Raw genomic sequence first — 22,736 nt, 5'->3', positions numbered from 1 at the left:
TGGGTCGAGACACTGGCGGCAGAGGCTTCGTCATCTTCGGTGGCAATCGGGGCGGCGGAACTTTCGTCATCTTGGGTGGCCGTCGTGGCGGCGGAGCTTTCGTCATCTTGGGTGGATACCCTGGCGGCAGAGGCGGAGGCTGCAGCGTCGCTGTAGCTTTTGTTGTCGTAGTCGCCCGATTTGGTGCTGCGGTCATCCCATTGTAAATAGGGGTCTTCTCATGGGCATTCGTTGCCTGTGGGGCCGATTTCGTCACAATGCGCGTTGTCGACGAATCGACCGCGCTAATGATAGACTTTGGTATCGCACGACCCGCCGATGGCGTATTTGCACGAGGCGGAGTTGTAGCCCCGCTCTGCCTAGCAGTGATCTGCATTGCAGAAAGAAAACATTTTTTTTGGATTTCTGTATTATGGGACAACATAGACGAATGATAAATAAAAAAATATTTGTTTAGCCTCTTTCGGTTGCAATTTTATAGCGACAGCAATTATATGGACACCCCAGTGACATTTTCGCCGTCGCCGTCATGTTCCGTATGATGTCCAAGTACGACAACATCGTGACCGCTCAGCGTATGCTGTGGGTGCGAGTGGAAGCGTGAGAAGGTGAGCCGAGGATGGTGGCTCGATTTCGCGCGCGTTGAGGAGAAAGGCGGGCAGCAAGGGTGCCGTCTTCCCATTGCACGCAAGGCACAGGAAAGGGGTTTACTCCGGCGGCGGCTGCGTATGACGCGGCTGAGCGAGGCCGTGCGGGTCCTATCTTGACAGCGATCTATGACGGGTACATAGTCTAGGAAGGCCGAGGGCTGATAGCTTCGTGTGCGCTGTGTTCTCGAACCACTTAGTTCACATTGAAGCGTGAGGAAGCACGTAGGTCTAGTCGCTCGCTGCTTCTGCCACTCTTCACGCCAGCGTTTTGACAGCGAGTGTCCGAGCGAAATTTGTTTATTTCTCTGTGAGCGCGTGAATGTTTACTAATGTTTACTACTAAGCGAATGTTTAGAAGTTCATATGGACGATAAATCTATCCTTACTTCGTATCCCTGTCTATTAATTTGCTTTCGCAATCGATGCTCTTTTTTCTAACGAAGGGTAAACTTATAGTACATGAATCTGATCGACAAAACACGGGGGAAAATAACACGTTTTTTTGTAGAACGAATCGAATGGTCGCATACCGAAGTTTTTTGAGCAAGGCTTCGGCAACTGAAGTTTGCACACGCAAATGATTTCCAGCGCATCGCCGACCAAGCGACGGAATTCTTTTCGGCTCAGTAACTACCAGTGCCACGATCTGACGTCATGAAGAGAAAAATCTGCAATAATGAAGCTTTCAGTGCACGCGCCTGAAGACACCCCCGTGCCTCCTGATATCACCTGTGCCCTCAGTCTCGGCCCCAAGTTTACTGTGGAACCAAGGAAATGCGACCCCCCCCCCCCCCCCCCCCAGCTTCTCGCACTGGTGCGACAAGTGTCAAGCCACGTCCATGAAGAGGGGAAGCAGCCATACATTTCTGAAGGAGTTGACGCCATTTGGCACCTGTACTCACGTACGGGGCAGAAACCTGGAGGCTTACGAAAAGGTTTCTACTTAAATTGAGGACGACGCAACGAGCTATGGAAAGAAGAATGATTGGTGTAACGTTAAGGGATAAGAAAAGAGCAGAATGGGTGAGGGAAAAAACGCGAGTTAATGACATCTTAGTTGAAATCAAGAAAAACAAATGGGCATGGGCAGGTCATGTAATGAGGAGGGAAGATCACCGATGGTCATAAAAGGTTACGGACTGGATTCCAAGGGAAGCGAAGCGTAGCAGGGGCCGGCAGAAAGTTAGGTTGGCGGATGAGATTAAGAAGTTTGCAGGGACGACATGGCCACAATTTGTACATGACCGGGGTAGTTGGGAGAAGTTGGGCAGGGCGAAGTTGAATTTGTCGACAACACGAAGCAAAGGCAAGTGTTTGACGTAGTAGTTTTGCGGAAACCCGCAAGGTGGAGAGAAGTAATGAATGAAGGGAAAATCAGACATCCACCCGTTCGTAGCAATTGCTACAAATTGCTTCGTGTTGTCGACAAATTCGACTTCGCCCTACCATCTGCTAGCCGCCTGGTTAGCTCAGATGGTAGAGCGGCTGCCCCGGAAAGGCGGTGGTCCCGGGTTCGAGTCCCGGACCAGGACGAATTTTTCTTCAACTATGAGGCTTTTCTTTCGAGGAACCCGTATGGGTTTCCTTTGTAGCAATTGCTACGAACGGGTGGATGTCTGATTTTCCCTTCATTCATATTCCAATTTAGGACGCACTAATGTTTTATAAAGTAGGAGTTTTAGACTGCTAGGGGCAGTCGAGAAATTATGCCTTAAGTAGCCAAGTGATCGACTTGCGCTATTGATATAGTGGTCTATGTGTACTTGCCATGAAAGGTTCTCGGTAATGTGGATGCCTAGGTATTTGTACGAGGAAACTTGAGACAACCGCGGAGCGTTGTTAAGAGTATACAAGCTGGAAAATTACTAAAATTCCGGGGAATTCTCATTACTTTGCATTTGGTTACATTCAGTTTCATCAGCCAAGTATTGCACCATGCAGAAACCCTGTTTAGGTCTGCCTGAAGGATGACACTATCAGTGGTTGTTAATCTTTCGCGGTAAATTACGCGATCATCAGCAAGCAACTTTACGGTGGAGAAAACGTTATTGGGTATAGGTCATTTATGTATATGAGGACGGGTAAAGGGCACAGAACTGATCCTTGAGGGACGCCGGATGTTACAGGAGCTGTTAGAGTTATAGCCGCTAACTGACACGAACTGCGTGCGAGGACAAGCGGCATTTAGTCCATTGAGTGGGCATGGGAATGCGGCACCGATGCCATCCTCGAACTGCTTTTGCCTATTTGTGCAGTTGGCCTGCGTCATCTGCTCGTGCTCACCCGTTGGACGCCGGTAAGCACGAGCAGGTGACGCAGGCCAACTGCACAAATGCGATTGTACGCAACTGCACAGTACAATTGCGTACCATTGAATCTCACACACACTAGTCTCAATATGCACACACTGCAGTTGCGTGCAGTCGCATCTCACACAGACGAATCTGAATCTGTACACACTGCGGGTTTCCCGCAGTCGCATGTTATGCCTATGAATCTGCATCTGTAAACACTGTGCACTTGCGTACCGTTGGATCACACATACACGGATCTGAATCTTTACATACTGCATTTGCCAGCACTTGCATCCCACACACGCGGATCTTAATCTGCACACATTGCAGTTGCCTACAATTGAATTCCACACATGCGGATCTGCATGTGCACACACTTTGTGCTTGCGTACCGTTGCATCTCACACACACAAGGATCTGTACTTGAACAATGTGCACTTGCTTGTCGTTGCATCACACACACACACACACACACACACACACACACACACACACACACACACACACACACACACACACACACACACACACACACACACACGCACACGCACACACACACACACACACACACACACACACACACACACACGCACACACACTGATCTGTAGCTACACACTTCAGTTGCAGACAGTTGCATATCACACACACACATGGATCAGCATATGCACGCATTCTGCAGCTGCTTGCAGTTCTATGTCACATTGTATGTCACACACACGGATCTGCACCTGTAAACACTGTAGTTGCCTGCAGTTGAATCTCACACACGCAGATCTGTATTTGCACACTGTACCACGGCCTGAAGTTGCATCACACGCACGCACGCACACGCGCACACACGCACGCACGGAGCTGCATCTGAAAATAGTGCAGTTATGTGTAGTTGCATCTTACACGGCCTCTAACACACACGGATTTGCATCGCATACAATGTGCACTTGCGTACTGTTAAATCTCACACTCCGTCTTGCGCACGCAGAGTTCGCGAGACGCATTATAAAACTGAATATTTTGCACTGCGAGATTTCCGATGGCATGGTCACTAACGCCTGTTACGAGCGATATAAGCTCACCAGTGCGGTGGTCTTTGGAGCAACTGGGCCATCTGTCGCAAACTTTATTGTACTGTAGACCACATCGTCGCCGTCGTCGTCGTCGTCATCTGCAAGCGCGTGCCAGGGTAGGACGTATAAGTCATTCACAGCGCGTAAAAACGTACAGCGCTATAGGACGCTGGACTATAACATTCAGTCTCGCCGTATTCGTAATTACTCCTCTACTCGAAAGCGCGCTAAAAAGGAAATCAGGAATGTTCAGCCGTCGTGTTCAAAAACGAGCATTCTCACGCAGCTCGTTTGAAACCCTCTCGAAACAGAGTTGGGCACGCGACGTCATTTCGCTAAAGAAGACACTGCCAAATAGGTTTTCTTTTTTTTTTTTTTTTTGCAATAGGTGATCAGCTGATGGCAGTCACCTGGCAGTCTGATGACAGAATATGGCAGTCACGACATTTTCCCAGATATTGCTCTCGCTTCCGGCATCAGCAGTATGCGGAACCATAGCCTACGAGACCGGCTTCAACTCTGAGGAAGCTGTCTCGACAAGTTACGATTTGGACACTACCGGTATACCTAGACCGAAATCTGGAACCACCGCGTCTATGCAAGTTTCGCGATTTAAAAATGTAAACGCGATGTGTACCTTGATTTAGACGCCACAGTTTGACAGTGTCTTACAACTCTCTACAACGGCGTCATTGACATCTTGACAATTAGAACAACAATTGAAAGTATAGGCAATTACTTTAATTGAATTGGACGTCAGCGACAAAAATATTACAGACGTTTTCTCAGCAAGACTTAAACAACATGTTCTTAGTTCTATTTCTTTTTTTTTAACTCGGTGCATGATAACTGGGACAATGTGCTGTCATGTGTTGAGCTATTCAGTAAGACACGCTCTTCATAGTTATGGAGTGACCGTCAAGAAATCTTCGCTTTAAATCATCGTCGCACGTGCTGTGAACAACTGCAATCTAGCAAGTTTACAAGATTCCGCACCGTGGGCAATAATAGACCATTACCGAGTATATTGGTGACCACGTAGAGGCTGCTCATTAACAGAAGCACGATAAAGAGAAGGCAGCAGGTGACGAGGAGCGTGATGTAGAACACATCATCCCTGAACAAGTGAACAAGCAGAGTAATACAAAAAAATGTCAGTGGCGATTTATTTGTAACTGCGAGAGAAATGCGTTCTCATTATGTCACACCTCTGAGATTTCGGATGCACGATTTAAACACCGCGTTCACCCCATTGCAAAGTATTGTTCAGGAGATCCCTCGAAACTTCCTGCCTATTCGAAGAGCGAAGTGCAGCTGACGGTGGTTTGGAGCAGTGTGCGTGTGTGGCCACCACTCACAAACCTTGGCGGCGGATGTGGAACATCCTTTCTGCCGTAGGCGTCACATATACGTGAACTTCTTGAGTGAAGGCAACTGGCGGATCTCCAGTTCTTATTTTTCAAAAACAGAAAAAGAAAAGCTCGTTCATGAAGAGAACAAGCAGGCCGCGGCCCTCTTTCAAATAATAACGAGACGTTCAACAATTAGCAATAAATGTGCGACTGATCGTGCTCAACGACAAGAAAGTGCTATTGCAAAGGACAGTGTGATACGCGCTAAATTTCGCGTTTTTAACTCTACCGAGCGGAATCGGGCGCAGTGCACCCTTGCAACATATGCTCGCTCCAAACGGGCTACAGTCTCGTCAGCGGCAGTACTTACGTGTCCTCCTCTGTAAGCGTGAATGAAATAGAGACTTAAAAATCAGTTATTAGGTTTTTGCATGCCAAAACTACGACTTGACTAACTGGAAAGCCGTAGTGGTGGACTCCGCATTACTTTGACCACCCCAAATTCTTTGACGTCCGCGCTTTGACGTCCACTTTGACGTCGGCCCTTATCGAAATGCGGCCGCCGCGGCCGGAGATCGCACCGATGACCTTACACGAAATAAAGTTTGCATAGTATGAAGAATAAATGGGTTTTGCGTACTTTGCAGTGTTGCTTACGCGTAGTGAAAAAACCAGCGTAACTTCCTCCACGGACGGAGGCAGAGTACACACACAATAGCGATGGGGTGTGTCTACTCTGCCTTCGTTCGTGTAAAAAGTTGCGCTGTTTTTTCGGCTATGCATCTCTATAAACTCGCCAAAATGTCCGCTCTCATTGTGGCAAGAGACACCTTTAAGATCGCGTGATCCGTGATAGGATACCGTGATAAGGTATACCGCGAGACGTCCTGAGCGCATGCAGCTGTTTTTACCGTGGCGGTAGCGGCGCTTCATTCCGTCTCCTAAAAAGCGCAATAGCGGAAGTTCCGATTCATTATAAAAAAAACACTGATATGCTACGAACACAGTAATTACTGCTAAGACCCCTTGCAAAAAGAAAAGCATTGCTTCTTTCTAATGAAGGATACAAAAAAAAAAGAGCCTTGCGCTGACTTAAGTTCTTGGCGGTAGCGTTTGAGTTGCCGTATCGTGGTCGCATCGCACACTTGGAGCGCCCGCGCCAAGGGGACCCTGCGCATCGATCGCATTCGGAAGTTTGAAGACTTCTACTCATGGAAGAAATCAAAACGGGTTCTTTTATCGGATGTAGAGTTCCCAAAAAACGCTGCATAATTCGCTTTTTTAAAGTCAGCTTTTCCACAGCACGAATGTGCTTCGCGGTGAAGTATACTTAACGTATTGCCACTGTCACGGAACATAGTATGTGTTTTATAATTGTAAAAGCGCGCACCCGCCATCTCGTGTCTCAGCGCGAGTACCGAGACGCCTAATAAGTGTACTGACAAGCCTTAAGCGCTATTTTTGACAAAGCCGTGGCGATTTGAGCTCTGGTTTCGTCGGCGTTGCGCCTTTAAGAGAGACCGCAACGCCGCCAAGTACTCTTTCGCGTAGTAAAAAGCAGCGAGTAAAAAGAAGAAGAAAATGACAGCGGTTAGGATAGTGATTGTACATGACTTATGCTTGAATGAAATCAAAAGCTTTGTAGCCCGATAAAAAGTGCGTAGAATTGCTTAATTAACCACGAGATAATGCTCCCATTGAGAAGCTGATTTGTATATCAAAGGCAACGATTTGTGGTCGGACTGAATAAATAAATGTTCGCTCACTCGTTTGTTCGGGCTATTCGCTTACATTGACAATTATCGTCGATTGTTTCTGCACATTTTTAGTTCGTAATACATTGCGAAGTGGCTCCCTTCCACTTTTGTTATGTTTCACCACAATACATTCCGTATGCTTCACCGCGTATTACTGCTGTAATGCGAAGATGACTTTAGGGAACTAAGTTATGCAACCCATCTCAAACCTTTGCCAGGAAACTTTACACTGGATGCACATATGCGGTGAAAGGTGAACAGGGCAGTGTCATCAGCAATGTTGTTTATAAAGTGAAAGTGGCGTAGTTGTTCTGTACTTGACTGCGCAGCAGCTAGGGCAGCATCCACTCGGAAGCGTTTTCTAGCTTCGCTGGCAATGCCAGTTCGCAACACGACACTGTCGCTGGTGGATTTGGAAACGTCCCTAAAGCGCTGCCAGCCGAAGCCAAGCTCGACTTCGGATGGTACAAGCATAGTCCCGTCCGGACTAACTCGCACTTAGGGGGAAACTCTCTCCCCAGCGTAGCTTTCACATAAAGTACACACACGGCTCGCGACGGTGCTCTTCAATACACCGCAGGCCTCGTAGCCCTGGTATCGCCGATCTTGCGCGCCCCGTTTGACACATATAAAGAACGACGTATGTCACACGCAATGTATACATATACGCTGAGGTAAATCACAGAACCCGCAGAATACCGCGCCATAGAATAAAGATGCGCGCCCCAGGTCTGACAAGACCGATGAAACGGAATTAAACCACTACCGCGCGGGGCTCGAGCGGGCCACGTGATTTCGGTTTTGGCAGGCGCACTGGTGCTCATGGCGTATGCGATGCACATCGCATTTTTTAGAATGTTTTACGATACATTGGAACCTGTGCACTTATTTATTTTTAATATTCACATCGCAGACAACGCGCTGCGTCCAAAATGCGCGTATTCTCTTTAGTGTCTTAGCTGTTCGCACCATAACCGGTAGTTCCGCTGTTGGGCTTTTTAGGAGACGGAATAGAGAATTTTACTTCGTCCGGTACTCCGGCAAGCGTAGGCGGTTTGCCTTCCATTCGGGCAATCCGCCCAAACAACCCGTTTGCCGGAATGGCGGACAAGCTAAATGTCCCTACGACGCAGTAGCGGCGGCCATCGTCGTTACCGTGATTGCATAACAATATGGCGGTACCCAGACCGGCCCCTCAGATCCGGATTCGTCCTTTCCACATGCTTTTCATCGTGACAGCAAGAAATAAATGCTAAAATCAGCCACCGCTTAGTCTCATCTAACGCTGAGGACAAAGCATCATCAATGTGTTGTCCTTGTTAATGAGATTAGCTACTTTTCCTGACGCAAGTAGGTCTGAGGCGACGGTACCGAGCCGGATAAGTGTTTTGATTACCGCGTAGCGGATGGCGCCACAACATTAGCGTTGGTGATGCGCTGAATTCTTCACCGCATCCGTGATTTGATTCGCTGTTCTAGCACAGCAGACAATGGCAGTATGCTATTGAATTTTTATTTTTCTGGATGTCAACCAAGTTTCCGCGAGAGGCGGCACATGCTAAGGTTATCTAACGTAACACTGTGAGCTAAGACACTCTATTATCGCTTTTAATCCCGAGACTGCACAACGCTACGGAATAAGAGGTGATAGGAGGGCGAATGAAGGTGAAGGTAGGGGTAAAATAGTCGAAGTGGTGACACGCGAGAGACAGTGTTACAATTAAACTGACAAAATGAGGAAACGAAGTAATGACAGATGACCATGTAGTGTGGAGAACGTAGCATTGATAGCACTTCCTAGTGAAAATGAGCCATAGGGTAACGAAAGAGAATACACATCGAACCAAACCAATCTATAGTTCTCGAACGATATCAACGAATGCGTTCTGCGATACAGTTTGCAAGATATCGACGGAGAGCTTGTTTCACCAGTGGGAAGTTAAGTAACACTTCTGAGTAACTAGAAGGTGGCGAAAAAGTTTATTTTCAAGAGATGTCTATCGCTTACCATCGCCTAAGTGAGTCTCGGTGCAAGAAACATACGATAGCGCCAATTTATGCACACTCAATTTAGACACCGAAATTAGATTTCTTTTCGTGTTCTCGGCCAGGACCCGAGGGCTCAAGTGATCTTGAGGCAGTTTTCGAGCAACGGTGCGGGTCGGGATATACTTACCAGTTGTATCATTTGCTATGAAATAGATAACAATATCAGTCAGACGATTAGGGCGTCAGAAAATACGTGAATGCGGTTTTTCTGCTGTAAGCGGCGAAAGAGAAGTAAATCCTTTGTTGCAGAAGTTATAACATGGGTAACGAGAACTCATAACATGGCGGACGACATTAGCTACGAGCGGGACGAAACGCGGGGGAGGAGTAAGACGTCGTTACTACGCAAGGAAACCAAGCATGTCTAGGGATTTTAGCTAGCACCTAGATGTACCAATACTAGGAAAATTTTCCTTTAATTTCGCTAGTATATAGGTGCTTTAAAAAAATTTGTTCCCAGACATAAAAATGTGGCAATTAGATTCAGACATTGCACAGTCAAACCAGAGGCGTATCGACTATTTATCGAGGAGAGGGAAGGGGCCGGGGAACAAGCCGAAAACCATCTGAGCCTCTTTCTCTCGCTTTGTATATATATATATATATATATATATATATATATATATATATATATATATATATATATATATATATATCCATAAAACACACTAACAGCGCTATGGAACATTTGCATGCGTAGTTTATTGTAAAAGGCGCATTAACGCATCAATTTCAAACACGCCTACACTTTACCTGTACCGGGCCCCAAATTTTCACCTAACATAAACAAAGTGCCTTCATTAGTTCATCGAGGGCGCCGGAAAAACAAAGTGGGAACTTCGTATGACAGACGAAAATAGGGATAGAATGAGGATTCAGAATTTATTTGCAATGTTTCCATTTAGGGCCAGAGCGTGAAATTTCCGTAACGCAATACTATTACACTTAAAATTATGCTTACTTTTACAGAACTTGAAGCCCGTGTATCGTGCAGTTGTTTTAGGAGTCTGGCACACATTTCGAAAAACGGCAGTATGACACCCTGAAATTCTTAAATAATTAACTTTCTACAATGACTGTAATGCACGTACACAGATGAAACATTGACAGCTCGTCACTCGGGACCTGTTTTCTACTTTAACGAAATATAAACATCGTGCCTCACACAGTTTAACGAGGAAATCAGGAAAACCAACTAAATGTCTTGCATAACGCACAAGAAATTGGACAAAATCGAGTCTTTTAGCAATTTTCTCAGCACAAAATTAACCAACACAATTGTAACTTTTGGTACGCATCACTCAATATATGGCTTTCGCTTGTTCAAAATATGAAATCTCTGCCGTTATAGCTCCTGCCAAGGAATGTGCTAGTGTAACTCTTATGCGCAATCATCCTAAAAATGAATTAGACAAAGAGCGTCACAAGGAACACATGCTGTTGCAAAAAATGCTCGTCTCTGTCGTAATGGTATTGTAATGGCTTCCGCATTTTCAACAAGGTTACACAGCCAAATTCGATAGTCAGACTTGCAAGTGGCTTTATTCGTTTTTTTTTTTTTTTTTGGTGGTTGTAAGAGACTGAGGCTTTAACGCTCTGTCAACTATCTCAGGACAGAGATCCGAAAGTTCCGGTATTTGATAATCCAACAATTTCAAGCCGTAAGGCACGCAATCATTGGGCGTGGCTGATCATAATATTTTGTCTCGACCCCACTCCTCGCAATTAATTTTGTGTTTTCAAATGTAGTTAGACCGTGAACTGCTCAGCGCCAGCCTTGTTCGCAATGCGAGCGTGTTATGGCGCATCCCACGCGTTGTCCGCTACAGCGGGTCGCCGCAAGAAACGAAAGACAATCCTCGGTGCCCAAGCAGGGAATACGTAACAAAGAAAAGGCTTACTTACTTGTCAAGTCTAAATAGAAAGAAAATCTTGGCTCAGTTGTTGTTTTGTTGTATTTCCCATTTTGCAGCCGAAAGTGACCGCTTTCGATATTATGGCTAGGGGGGGAGGGGGGGAGAGTGACTTGGCCTACTTTGTTCCTCCACTTTAGACAGTGAGGTAACTAGTCTAACTAACATCCTTGATTTTTTTTTCTAATGATTTATTTACAGCCACACGTTGCATTTTGGTCAGTTGTATGTTATAACAGTTCATTGAATTTTATCGCTGCAATTTTCGTGTGTTGTCATTGCTATTATGCGCTAAATCATTGTCATCATGCACAGGATAGGTTGCAATTGAGTTTCTAACTAGGGCACCTCTTTCTGTATATGCATCTCTTGTAACTACAACTTCACTACTGACATAAATAAATTATTCTAACTGACTCTGAAGTCCAAAGTGCGCCATGGCCGAACACTCAGACGAGTGCCGCCTAGCCTGCCGCGAACCGCGATGTCATAAAGTAAGCTCCAGTCGAGTATTCCGACCGACGGCAGGTTACAGAAGAAAATGGGTGACGTATTTTACTGTGTATCTTTTGAATTCACGTTAAGAGGAAACTCTGGCTCGATAGCTACTGTGTAAATACATGCGTGCGTTTAACCGTGCGTGGCATAGCCACGCACGGTTAAACGCGAGAGGGCCCAACCCTCACGTGCTCGGGTACGTGGTGTCGCAACACACCAAACGCCTGCTGACGCAGACGCCCCTGCGGGGTAAAACTATACTATCAACTTTACAACGCTGTAAATTAGCAATGAAAAACCCTATCACGCCTCTGTGAACACTACTCAACAATACATCTAAATTGAACCATTTTGATGCATTACGCACCCTCGTGTAAGTTTAGCACTAGTTCGTGAGTAGGACGATTGTAAAAGCTTTGTAAACATTGTAATGAGTTTACCTAAGCTGTAACTTCATTAATCAAACTTGTCCGCTTTAGATGCTGTAACGGATGCAGTTTGCGGAACTGCGATATCTGATTTCCGTGCATAGCTACATATACATTAATTCGTGCTTTACTTCTTTCAAGCAAAGCAACTTTTCGCAATTCTTGTAAAAAATATTAGGCCCTGCATCCAAACCCTGCTTTCGAAAGTCACTAGAATTTAACCCTTTATGGATGAGTCTTGCCTAGCCAACACACACACACACACACACACACACACACACACACACACACACACACACACACACACACACACACACACACACACACACACACACACACACACACACACACACACACACACACGCACGCACACACACACACGCACGCACGCACGCGCGCACGCGCGCGCGCACACACACACACACACACACACACACACACACACACACATATGCGCGCGCGCGCACACACACGCACAAAAGGATTTCCTTACTCAGTTTCGGTATAGAGCTCGGAGTGTTTAGAATCAAAATCAGAAATCAGTTTTTATTTTCCTCAATAAAAAATGGACCCGACAGAAAGCTGCCCATTGAGCAGCTTGACGGGGCCTGGGGCTCTACAGACAGCGGCAACAGCGGCAAAATAGCAGTGTGTGTCGTACACCCGTGATAGCTAAGTATCTTCGACACACACTGAATGACAGGCACCAAGCGTCATTTGTTGGATTAGAGCAGGAACACAGGACGAGGAAGGAGAAGTTTGGCATGTGACTCGCTTTCTTTCGAGAGCACGGTCAGAAGAAACAAGACCGCTGCAAGATGAAGAAATCGAGTAACAGCACTGGGCAACGGGACGTGAATTAGACAGCGCTGAATAACGTCCCGTTTGTCCAGCGCTGTTCGTTTTCCTCGGACATGTAGCAACCAACCCAAGTTAGCACGTCGTTGCAAGGTCTCCGGCTGCAGCGGTATCACACTCCTAATGTAAAGCAAACGCTATTTGAACCTTTGCTTTGCACATGACGAGAGCTGTCTGTACAAGTTCCAAACGGAAGATCCAGGTGGCTTAGGGGGAAGCCCACTTCAAGTATTCTGCTCGGTGCTGCCCCCATATCGCTAAAAAAGTTCTGCCGCAAAATATTTTTGATCGTCGATTATGCTTTTTCTCTGTACATTTCGTACAGTTAGGTGGAAAATGAATATTTGTTTAGGGTATTTATATGTGGCGTCGTTAACTGACTAACTGTCTCTCTCAAGTGCAACACATTTAACTCGATCCGTTGGTTGTCATAAAAGCATTTCTGCGTTTTACATGCACTTGAATAGCCCGAGTCGGAGTTGGCCCTGAGCTAAAGCTTCCTCTTAAAGTAACGATTTTCTTTTTGCTTTTAGAGCTTAGCCGACTCTATCGCGAGTGGTGTGGTGTGCTACATGTACACAAGTGAGCTGTAAGAAAGCTGAATGCAAGTGAGGACAGCCGCAGCTTACCCGTAGAGCGTCGAAACTTAATGCGCAAGGTGCGGTGTCGGCACCCCCTGGTACCAAGATGTGCTTTCGTAGACTTTTGTTTTGATCTATTTCTTATTATTTCTGCGTTTTAATTGCGCGCCACTGTTAATTTTCCCTGTGCTTTATTTTGGCTTTAAGTGGCTGAGACGAGCCAGAATCGGGCCTCTCCGTTTCTCTTCATTTCGTGCATAGGAAGGATATTTAATGTCTGAAGGGCTTCGTTTTAAAGTAATCTAACTGCTCTTGTCACCACTCACTCGCCCCGCTATGACAGACAATCAAACCGTATCTATAGCTTCGGTGAGCCGAAGCACTACTCCGCGTTGGTGTAGTTAATACGTGTGAGTTTCATGGCTTTCAAGCAAGTTACTCACGACAAGTGGCTACTTACCGGACCCGTCGGCATCCACTGGAAGGGAAAAAAGCGGGGAGAGGGGGGCGGAGAAAGCGCATATAAAGAGAACGAAAAGGTTTCCTACGCGAGGACAGGTGAAGGGAGCTATCAGAATGCACTTTCTTCCCCCACGCATCATCCACGGCTTTCAAGCAAGTTACGATAAGTGGCTACTTACCGGACACGTCGGTATCCACTGGAAGGGAAAAAAGCAGGGGACGGGGTCGGTGAAGGCGCGTATAAAGGGAACGAAAAGGTTTCCTACGTGAGGACGAGTGAAGGGAGCTATCCGAATGCACTTTCTTCCACCATGCATCATTCACGGCAAGGACGCATGAAGAGCTCCTCACATAAGCTTAGGAAAGGGAGATCGTCGTCTTGCACTATTTTGACCTCTCGTTCTAGGCCTAAGTGACTACTCATCTTCAACGCCGAGATCCACTGGAACGGGGAAAAAGAGAGCCGCTAAAGAAGCATCTCGTAGGGCCTGACGACAAAGCATTCAAGATAGACTACGTATTCCCCTCAGTGACACTCACTGCACTTAAAGTGAAGTCGTCGATGTACTCTTGCAGATGTTGATGACTGGAATCTCACAAAACTTTCAGCAGCTCAACTCAATCGCGCGAAGGCCAGTGGCACAACATGTAACCTCACATCCGATCCTTCAGTCAATAAAAGCAAACACCATCAAAGCTTCAAAACAAGAACCATCGAAGACAGCGACGACTGAATTGCGCTATGGAGACTGCCCCGGGTCTTGTATAGCATAATTTAGTCGCCGCTGTCTTTGACGGTTTAGGAATTTCAACAATAGCATAGGAAGTGCTCGCGTTTCCTAAAATTTCATTTATCTTCACCTTAACTCCCCGAAGGAATTACATAGGAGTAAGTATCGAAGTTCAGTAATGTGGAAAGATGGTCGGGTTGGTGATTAATCATCATACCCTGTTGGTGAAGCAGCGCACTGACCAGTGCAAGACGGAGAGACACGAGAATACACGACACATGCGTGTCTTCTATTGCGAGTTGCGCCAGCAGCAAGTGTCGTGTGTATTCTTATGTCTCTTCGGTTTGTCCTGGTCAGTGCGCTGCTTCATCAACACGGTATGATGAGTAGGTATTGATTTGTTATTCAACTGCTCGGAACCTAGCAACGTGATAAAACAACAATATAACAAACCAAACAATTAAAACATAAGAATGCAGTTTGCCAATAGTTAAGTAGGTCTAGTTCAAGGGTTTCGTTATTTCCGGGGCAATAATTATACAGTAGCATCCCAATAGGTATTCTGCACGATCCTTATTTCATTAGCAGTGTTATCAGACCTGAAAATCAGGACATGCAATCATTTACGCAAGATTCGAGCTGTAAAAAACCTTCGAAGAGTTTTTTGCCTTGAAGAGGTTTGACTCTTGGCCTAAATTAACGCGACTATAAGGTCTCTCATCAGAATGTAATATCATAATGTAAATATGTTTAAACGCGCTCTTTGAGCGAAAAAAAAAAAAGGAAAGGCCATAAGGTTGCCGTTGATCGGCGCCCAACTTACGATCCGACGTTTCCAACAAAAGGTCCGAATCTGAAATGTAAATCAGTACGTGACATAGACACGTGATAGCCATAACTAAGTCCCGCGTGTCAACGTTTCACAGCCAATTTGCCGCCAAACTAAAAGGTTAGTGCCAGACTGTAGCGCCGCCAATGTAGCAATTTCCTAACACCCTTGTCGTAGTTCTTAGAGTATACTAACATGGACATGACATTTTATACGTTTAATTCAATTACCATTTCTAGGGTACTTCACGTGGTTTTCGGTAGCTGTCTATGTATCTACGTATCTATCCACGGGTGTTCGTAACGGCTTTCTCGCCAACTCGAGTCATTGGGTAATGCATGGTCTAATGGGTATAGCGCATCGGGCTGTTGTGGTGAGGGTACAGGGTATGAAACCAACCATCGGACCAACTTGTGTCACTGGGTATGTGGCACTGGGAATTATGGTGCTTGGAGCATGGTGGGCTTGAAGAAAGGCGACGTAGGTACGAACAAACGCGGAGTTTTACGAACAGGAATCACAAGGAGACATCGCGAACACGGAGATCCAGAAGCATGCGAAACCAACGCGGCGGCGAGACGGGGCGAGACGGGGCGAGAGTACGCGCTCACGCGGCGCTTGCGCACAGGGGGAAAGGAAACTGGCAAACAACGGCACTCACCGGGCATAGCTCGCCATCAATGTGGGCCCTCGGTAACTACGGCGGGCGGCGACGTCGAGTACAGGCGCGGACACTCACAGTATGTGCCGCTGTTCAATGAACATATATATGATGGCAACTTCGAATACTGGGTCCGTGCCACTTGGTCTGTTCCGCTCTTCAATGAACCTCGTCGACATCAACCTGGGTCATTGGGTATGTGCTCCTAGTTATGTTCCGCTGTTCAATGAACCTCTTGACGCCAACTTGGGTAATTGTGTAGGTGCCACTGCGAAAGCGCCCCTCAATAATGAAAACAAAAATTCGCCTCTTATTCCACCCTGTAAACGTGGCTGTACAGCGAAGTTGTACGTTGCCGACGTTACACATCACCACCGCAGGCGACGTACGTCACGCCCGCACGCAAGTGTCTGGAAGTGCAGCATGGATCTTTCGTTTTCTATGCTTTCCGTTGCACAAGTACATTATTGAACTAAATTAATGTTTAAAAGTAAAATGAGTTAGGAAGAAACCGATGTGACCAAGTGGTGACGTCACGTTCGACACGATGAGGAAACGTGATTTCATTATCACCTGAAACATCGCGTGACGACACCATCACGTGAAACGCTACTTGATAACGACATCATCTCGTGACGATATCGCCTAATGACGTAATGTGACGACGTCATCACATCGAACTTCGCCCATGACGTTACGTTATGGGTGAAGACATCATAACGCCTTCACGTTATGATGTCTTCGTCAAGTGATGTAACTTTATGACGTCGTGTGATGCCTCTTGGAGAAGCAGCATACTGAGCGCTCCCCGCTTAAATTCTTTGCACTATTTCCGGGATCAGCCCATGATGGCATAACGTGACTACGTAATCTCGTCAAACGTCACGTGATGCCGTGATCGAACTAAAGTTCGTGTATGACATCATTACGTCAAACGTTACGTTATGTGGTAACGGTATCGCACGGGGCGATATCACCTGATGACGTAATAAGTTGGCGTCACGTCAAACGTGACATCACGCGATGACTTCTTCGACAAGTGAGGATGTCACTTGACGTCATGCGATGGCTCTTGGAGAAGCAGCATTGAGACAGTGCAAAGTGTGCGCTGCCCACTTGGCACTGTCTTCGGGATCGGCCCACATTCTCGTTTGAGCAAAGGTCTCTCACGCGAACACGAAAAAAATACGAACTAGTTGAGACTAACAGCTTCGCTCTAAAACGTCCTTTAAGATTTCTGCGGAACTCGGCGAAATCGTACTCGCGCCGTGGGCGGATTTCGCGGTGGCACCGCTAGATGGCGCAGTGGCTAAAATGGGAAGTGCGAGACATGGGCCCGGCTGCATATACGTTTCGGCATTGGCGATACGGTGGGTTGTCACATTGCGTCAATGTTAATCGCATGAATGTCGACATTCATCGTGAGGTGGGTTCTGCCGCATGTTTATTGGCTTCAATTTTATGCCATGACCCTCACTCCTAGCTGTTAGCTTCCTCCAAGCCTTCATGAACCCTTCATTTAGGGTAACGTCAAGGGCACGGAAGAGAAAATATACTTTCTCTTACCCATGACAGGCTGAATTGTTCCAGCGGTGCAATGGTGAATAAACCCGGTAATGAGGAAGAAAAACAAAGGGAGCGGGCAGCGGCAGCCGGAGTGGAACCTCGTAGAAAAGTCGGCACCGCTGAGCACTGAAGCGGCCTCTGTCTATTCTTCTTCCTTCTTCCTTAAAAGCACGTGGCACGTTCACTACATGACGATGATAATTATGGCCTCAAACCATGGCACATAACCAATATGCATTGATTGTTTGATTGATTGATTGATTGGATTGATTGAAAACTTTATTATTCCACCGAGCTGGGGTTCCCGCCTCTTAACGTACACGCAGGTAGGGGGGGGGGGGGGGGCGGACGAAGCAATCCATGCGCGTTGAGGACTGCCCAATCGGCAATTACTACTGTGAGGGCGCCCGTCATAATAGTATATACACTATTATTACGTGCCTGCTCCACACGTATTTAAAGTGAGGGGACCCTTTTTATTCCATCGCATATACAGTATATGTGCACAGAGTTTCGCTAGTCAGTGGTTAGCTCGTCTCACTGGGGGTGCACAATAACAACTTGACGTGTCATTATTCATTGTTCTTCGGCCGCTAAAGCGGCACCTACCTGACGCCCCCACCCAACTCACCCTGCGGCTGTGCAACGGGCCGCTTCGCACCCCTTCGAAGGAGCGCTCCGTGTCATGCGCGGTGGTGAAGCATGGGAGAAAAATAAGTGCGCGGCAGAAGTGAACCAAGAAAAATAATAATGCAGCAACTTTTAAACAATATTCGAATGTCACGACGCGATTCAAACCCAGGGCCCCACAATCATGAGCCCAAAGTTTTTTCCGCGGCGCCATAAAACCAATTTTTTTTTCGTGGTATTTATTACAGCAACATGTAACCTAATAAAATATTCACCAATTGTGCATAGTCTGAGAATGACAGGCACAATGACATTCACACACAGAAGACGCAATGGTCATACTTCAGGTGCAAATCTTGATTCCACTTTGGAATGGCGGTAAGGATAAGCACTTCACCAAAACGGGGTACCACGTTCATCACACCGTAGGTAGCGGGATGACATCGTCACGACAAACGTTACGTTACGTGATTACGGCATCATCACAGAGCGACATCTCCTGATGACATAATATGATGACATCATCACGCCAAACGTGACATCACGCGATGACGTCATTGTCAAGTGAGGATGTCACCTGATGACGTAACATGTGATGTCTTTTGAGGAAGCACCACACTGTGCACTGCCCGCTTCTTTGCACTGCCTCCGGGATAGGCCCACATTTTCGTGGGAGCAAAAAAAAAAACCTATTTACTCAAATAGGCTACAAAAGCTTTGTGTTAAAGCGCTCCAAACGCAAGGGAGGTGGTGTACCGTTGTTCGCTAAGACTGGACTAAATGGGAGCACTGAAGAATTTTCTGTTTCAAATGCTGACTTCGAGGTTTTGAGTATGAGTAGTCGGTCCAATATTTTTGCTGTTGTTTACCGCCCGCCCGATGCCGATATTCATGCCTTTTTGTGTTTTCTTGAAGACATTTTTTTTAATCATTCGGGTCAACAAATATATCCTCTTCCTTGCTGGTGACCATAGCGCACTGACGTGCTAAAGATTTCAACGGCACGGAATGACTTGTCATCGTTACTGCAGTCAAATGACTTTGTGAACGCTATTGTGAATTCTACTCGCATTACACATTTATCAACTGCCCTTATTGATCTTTTCATCACGAACACTAAAAGAAAGTTCTCTGTAATGATTCAACTGCGAACGGTATGAGTGGCCAACTTCCCATTTTTGCTTTCATATAACATGCAGCGCCAATCAAGCAAACATTTGAGTCATCGCGGCGTTTCCAAGATATAAACAGTGCTTCCTTACGGCGTTTCGTAATCATGTCCAAGCTCATGCTTGGCGCCATGTTCTTGCAAGACATGACTCAAATTGCATGTAAGAGACTTTCATTACTTACCTATTAACACTGTACAAAAACATTTCCCGCATGCTGTACGCTGTAGAAGTAATAAGTCACAAAAGCCATGGTTGACCAGTCATCTACGCAGCCAAATCAAACTAAAGAAACGCATTTAGAGGGATTTTATCAAGAACAGAAACCCTAGGAAGTGGGAAATTTTAAATCGTTTCGAAATCGCTTGAATGCCAGACTTAAGAGCGCAAGGACTAGTACTCTTCTACTTATTTCTCTGTCGCGGCCAACAATACTTAGCTGCTAAAGAAACGTCTAAAAGGCCATAATTAACCCTGAGGCTGACTGTGCAATTTCAAGTCTGTGCGTAAATGGTCCATGAAAGGTGGACCAGAACGACCATTTTGTTGTGGTAGGCAAGTAAAATGCTTACAATGTAAATTCGCATCCTATTCGGGGAACTAGTGCATTTTCTTGTATGATTTTCCCGACAACAGAGATTGAAGTTATCGAAATATTCAACAGCTTGAAAAATTCAGGAACACCTGACGCAAATGACATGCAAACTCGCCCTATGAAATATGTCGTAGACATCATTGCTCCTATCCTGACGCTAATTTATAACTTCGTGTTCGTAACTAGCTGTTTTCCGCAAAAGATGCAAACGGCGAGGGTAATTGCGATTCACAAGGGGAGTGATAAAAATTATCTAGGAAATTTTAGGCCGATATCTATACTTCCAGTGTTATTCAGATTACTTCCAGATTGGAAAAGATTATGCACGTTGGACTTTCTTGGCTTTTTAAATGAACACTCTAATTTCCATGACCCAATATGGTTTCTTGAAAGGCAGATCTGCAGAGCAAGCTCTTATTTCTTAAAAATAATTTATACTTGATGCCTTTGAAGATAGAAATCTTGTATTAGGTATATATATTGACTTCTCAAAAGCTTTTGATTTCGTGCAACATAATGTATTATTGTATAAACTAGAGCAGTATGGCGTGCGTGGGAAGTCGAACGACCTTCTGCGTCCACATCTACAGTACTGAAGTCAGTTTATCTCAAATTGTAATTTCAATTCACAGCCTAAAACTATTAACACTGGAGTGCCTTAAGGTAGCATATTCGAGCTGCTATTATTCACTGTCTATATAAACGACATTTTTTCGCTCTGTTACAAATTGTAAATGGGTTCGCTATGCCGATGATACAGCACTTCTTTTTTCAGGAGTATAAAGCCAGATAGGTTGGCGTCTTTAGCAAATGATTCGCTTACATAGGTATTAAATTGGTCAAGAATAAATTGCTTGAAAATCACCGCAAAAAAAACGCACGCTAATTTTTTCGCACTAAGAACACAGTCGTTGATTTGACAGAAACCTCACATATTGATAACGATGTAGTTACTATTGTTAACGAGTTAAAAATTTTCTCTTTTTGTGCCTTTCTTCTTGCTTTTTCTTTATTTTTATTCTTTCAGAATTCTGAGGCTATCTTATTTTACATGTGAGAGCAAATGGCAAACTGTTTCGTTGCCTCTTACGTTTAGATTTCACCTGCTCGTTGCGACACTGATTTTTCAACCTCATATATTACGATATGCTTTTTTTTTTATTTCAGAGCCTTGTATTTGTTTCGATCCTGTATTTCAGATATTTCCATGTTATATGACAGACTAAACCCATACTGCTCTTTATTAAGTATATATAGTTATTTGTCTATCTTTTGTCAAAGTGCTTTTTTTTTCACAATAAGTATGTTTAGTTGTTTACTATACCCATTATTTAGAAGTGTACTGCGGCTTATGAACCCTACGCCATCAAATCGGATTCGGACCCCTTCACTCTGCCTCAGCTTTTATATCCTCAGTGTTGCTTTGGGGCGTTGTTCCCCGATCGGATTGTATTGGCCCTTTTCGCAGCGAGCGCATGGGCGCCGCCATGTTTGATCACGTGGTGACGCGTCCATTGCTTGCCTGAGCTGCCTCCGTTGTCTACGTGTTTACAATGGAGTACATGACACCGGTGTGGCACAGCAAACCTGTTTCTATGGATATCGTGGACGGTGACTGGGTAAACGACATGTAGCTTTGGCCACAGCTTCAGAGGACACCTAAGCGCTTTCGGAGCTCATTAGACCTTGTCCAAATGGCGTGAGCAGCGTATATATGCGCTTGTACTAAAAACGGCGTTAGAAATGTATTCCAAGCTGGGGGTCCAAACTTTCTGCTTATGGAATAAATCAGGATTAGTCTGTTTTGCTGTTTGTTCTTTATTTGGCAAACACATTGAAGCAGCGGCTTGTCATCTTTGACTCAGTAAAGTTCCTCGGTGCGGTCACTATTTGATATTTAATTTGCTGCCTAATTGCTCGCAGGTGTGCGTAGTCGCGACATACTTGTTCTTGCTGCGTACAAGGCTTGGAACTTACATGTTCTGGATTTTGTCACAGCTTGTAGCAAGGACGTAGTACCGCTAGTCAGTCAGTCACTCTGTGGTCCGTCACGAAACGTACAGCTTCGAACATTCGTGTGCTGTCGGTGTAGTCAACGTGACCAATGCTTCGGCGCATTGATTCATGTGTGCGCCCGTTCACTCATTCTTGATACGTTGGCGATAGAGTGGGCGTAATTTTGCGGATGAGTTGGGGTAGATGCGTGTAGAAAATTACACTGTGTAACGAGTGGCACTCACATTTTGCGACGTTCCGGGGTTCAAGCCCTTCCTTTGGATGTTAGCGATAAAGCGCTGGCGTATGAGTGAAATTTTTTTTATCCTCGAGGAAAGCGGTGCATCGCAAAGGGCCGGAAACACAGGTAGTCTTTATGTAACAGCGATCCGTGAACTTGAACCCAGATTAGTTCCATTTCTTAATTTTTGCAACCAACTACAACACACGCCTTCTCTCTACCGTTCCACATATTGCAACACGAATGGAGCACAGTGCGTTAGCGAACAACCAGTTGCATTTCCGACAGCTGATCGCACAGAAGCGGTAATGGTTTCGTATTGGTGAACTTTCGCTGAGAAACATGCGATGAGGATGATGATTTAGTGGCATCCCTTTTGAAAAGGGGCGGTGACAAATAGTCGCCTAGCCTG

General features: G+C 45.7%; 1 long non-coding RNA gene and 1 other non-coding gene across 2 annotated transcripts; one reads left to right on the top strand and one right to left on the bottom strand.

Annotated features, from left to right (window-relative positions):
- Positions 1-5,352, bottom strand: LOC140213963 (uncharacterized). The gene is made up of 3 exons (XR_011890892.1): positions 5,029-5,352; positions 4,019-4,107; positions 1-370 (listed from the first exon to the last, which is right to left on the bottom strand). It is a non-coding gene; the product is annotated as an uncharacterized lncRNA (long non-coding RNA).
- On the top strand, positions 2,109-2,183 carry TRNAS-GGA (transfer RNA serine (anticodon GGA)). Its single transcript has one exon. It is a non-coding gene; the product is annotated as a tRNA-Ser (tRNA).
- Positions 5,353-22,736: the final 17,384 nt, after the last annotated feature.

The sequence above is a fragment of the Dermacentor andersoni genome, chromosome 11 (genome assembly GCF_023375885.2).
Source record: "Dermacentor andersoni chromosome 11, qqDerAnde1_hic_scaffold, whole genome shotgun sequence".
NCBI classification, from domain to species: domain Eukaryota; kingdom Metazoa; phylum Arthropoda; class Arachnida; order Ixodida; family Ixodidae; genus Dermacentor; species Dermacentor andersoni.
The sequence above is the reverse complement of the archived record's forward strand: the minus strand, read 5'-3'. Positions and strand labels throughout refer to the sequence as shown.